The following is a 3,703-nucleotide window of genomic DNA, read 5'->3' on the forward strand; positions in this document are numbered from 1 at the left end:
CAACAATCAAAAGCTATTACAGATAGTGGGCAGAATAGACATAAATCATTTTAATATATGTGTTATACACGAGTATCAGTAGTAAGCAATTATGGATATTCACAAAGATGAGCACATATCAACATGAAGTGAAAATTTCTGTCAGCAGCCCAGGTAAACTTCTCTGTTCCCAATTTACTATCAGTAAAATAAAGCAAGAAATCCTAAAATTTCCACATGGTGGAAAAAAACTAAATGAATGCATCATTTTCCCTTGTACATGTACATGTAACTGGTACACAGCAGGTCTGAAAGTATCACAACTATTGAAAGTTGCCTACAGCCAATAAAGTCTTTTAACCCTAATCAGGCTGGGGGGGGGGGGGGCGGAATCCGCCTCCCCTCGACGTTTTGCGCAATATCTTCGCAGCGCGATAAGCTCCCGCTGCGATGTTTCATGACTTTTTTCTTTCAAGTATCGCGCAACTTTTGAGACCAAATTTGTTGCGCCCGTGCGTACCGTTTTGACACGACGCCCGTTCGAAAAAAATTTGTCAACCCCAAAATTGCTCCAAAACGTGATTTTGTGTACAAATCCAAAGCAAATTGGGTTTTTTCAATTAATTCACATAAAAATTCATATCTTGACTTAGAATGGATGAAATTAATTTATTTTAGCATAATAAAGCTTCAAAAAATGTCTGTGACAAATTTTGGCCAAAAAACAAACAAAAACTAAAGGTCGAAAAACAATACATAAGAAATTCAAAAAACAATCAAATACATAAGAAATTAATTTCGATACAGATTTTTTTTTTATCCTATGTCTCAGGAGAATGATACAAGAAACATTTTAAAAAAGAAATTAGCTTAATTAGAGCATTAATAAGTGATTTAGAGCCCCAAACTGATTTTATGCATAAATTACAATAATTAATTAATACAAAATATAAGAAAAAATTTGCGGAGAAAGCAACCATACATTTTGGTAGTATACGTCGCGGGCGTCGCGTGTGCCGATTTTCGACGCGATTACGCGTTCCATAGGCGAGATCTGGGGGGGGGGGCAGATTCCACACCCCAGTACGAGCCCAGCCTGATTAGGGTTAAAATACACATGTGTTTGTTGATAAGAATGTATTCCATGTAAATGATCACTAAAATGACCCTAACCTTCATGTATGTGTTCCAAAGTCATGTCTTGCTTTGGAAGACTGTGATATAAAAAGAAGCCATTAGAGCAAAGGCATGATTTTCTTTTCTTTTTCTTTTTTGTATGTGTGTGAGTTGTTTCCTTAAAAAAAAGAAAAACAACAAAATACCCCCTCCCCACAAAATCAGTCTTTTTCAGGTTTTATGTGACTGTATGTACTCATACATGTATCTAGCATGCAAGCACACATATCACTAACAAGTCTGTCTTTATAAATGCACCTGTGACATTAACTTTACAAAGAAAAGAGTACAGTACAATGTCACCTTTCAATAATTGTTATCTAACACAGATTCTCATGAAATGCAACATAACTAGTTGTGAACTCAAGGAGATAGTAAAAAATGGATGGTCAAAACAATGACCACACAGGAAAAAGTTTGTGATTTATTCAGATATGACTATCCAATCAAACTTCTTGTATATAAGACACATAAAACACTCTGTACACCAGAAGTGGTTGTCATACTTTTGATTTACTTGCATGAGCTGTGACTTCTGAACTAAATCAGCACAAGAATTGTTGTCATTTCAACTGCTACCAAATCAGGTTTTCTGCTTTAATGCCTTAAATACACCCTAAAGCAAAAGAAAACAAAGTTATGTTAATAAATAAGCAAATCAAAATTACAAGACAAACAAATACCAATGAAATTCAACAAATTAGACAAAAGTTCAATGAGATGTCATCTTTCCAAACTCAAACAAATACAGACCAGATAAAAGCCTGGAATTGGTACATGGTCCCACCGCTTTGGTCTGTATTAGTGCAAAATCATCATAAAGACTGAAAACAATAATATAGTTTGATTGAGCTCTTTAGAAGTACTGTGGGCTTTGAAATAAACCTACAAGTATTAGTGTATATAAAAACTAATCTTGTTTTGTGTGCTCTTATATTGTTTTCATAACCTGATGAAATGAAAAGACAAACAAACAAAGCAAGGACCACCATGTGTGTTTTGCTAGTATCAGGTGGGTTGGTACAGAAAGAGTGTACTGCACAAAAACTTTGCATTTAAAATCCTTATGGAAACAGATGAGGTGAATGAAATAATCAACACTTGATAATGTTTATGAATAACAATGACCAAAAAAAAAAAAAAAAAAAGAAGATACACAAACCACCCAAAGAAGCCTGATGTGACATAAACTGCAGCCTTGCAGCCACCTGATAGCTCTCAAGTACATGAAGAAAATTCAATTACATGAAGAAAAATAGCACATATATTTCAAACACAAACTAGAATTTCACAAACTCCAATCAGACTTTGATGGCAGGCACACATTCATGTTGCAATGTTTCCCCAAAATGTAAACAAACCCACAAGTCTTAAACATATCATGATCGTAGGTCTTCCTTGAATTTCACCAACATACTGCAAGTTTTAACATGGGTAGGCACCTGATGCAGTGGGTCTAGTTTGTGTTTCTTGAACAGTAAGACATAAATATGGTTAACAAATCAAATACAAACAATTAATTTGTACTACCTAAGACAATGCATTTTGTACAGCAAACGATTCAAATTTCCTTCACTTATGGACACTGCCCATAAATAAATATGCTACTTCATTTCCAAAAACACACTTCATCTCATGATTCACTGTCACTGTAAGAACTGGTTATTGAAACTAAATCATAGCCCTGCAGCACAATTTGTGTATTTGAATTTAAATTCTGTAAGGAATTCTCGAGACAGGGTGTTACACTCACTAAGGCAGAAGAAAATGGCAAAAAAAAAAAATATGTGACAGTCCTACAAATGCTAATTGTAAAGTGAACAACTGATGCATACATACAGAAAAAACAGTAGTACAGTTTCAGAAATGAAGGATCCTTCAGTGAAAGTGAGATACCACAGATTACATCATTAGTGCATATTTACCAATCTACCTTCACATTGTCAATTAAGAAATAAAAGGGCTTTAATCCTGTGACACTTTCACATGTTGAGTTAATGCCCTTCCACTTCTTAAAGGACAAGTTCACCTTCATTAACATAAGGATTGAGAGAATGTAGCAATATTAGTAGAACACATCATTGTAAGTTTGAGGAAAATTGGACAATCCGTTCAAAAGTTATGAATTTTTAAAGTTTTTGTGCAGTTACCGCTGGATGAGAAGACTACTGCAGTGTATGATGTCACATGCGTACAACAATATAACAAAAATATAAAGAGAATTTCACAAATTTCATCTTTTGAAAAAAGTAAACATTCCCTTGACTCGTTACTGACATATGTTATGGGTAATATTATTCCCATTGCCTTTAGAAAGAGGCAAGTCAAGTGCTCTTTTACTATGCGAAAAAAGTGAAAATATGTTGAATTTTCTTTACATTTTCTTTATACTGTTGTACTCATATGACATCACGAGCCTTAGTAGTCTCCTCATCCAGCGGTTCCAACACAAAAGTTTTAAAAATTCATAACTTTTGCATCGATTGTCCAATTTTCCTCAAACTTTCACTGATATGTTCTACTGATATTGCTGCATTCTCTTAATCCT

The sequence above is a fragment of the Diadema setosum genome, chromosome 14 (genome assembly GCF_964275005.1).
Source record: "Diadema setosum chromosome 14, eeDiaSeto1, whole genome shotgun sequence".
Classification (NCBI taxonomy): Eukaryota; Metazoa; Echinodermata; class Echinoidea; order Diadematoida; family Diadematidae; genus Diadema; species Diadema setosum.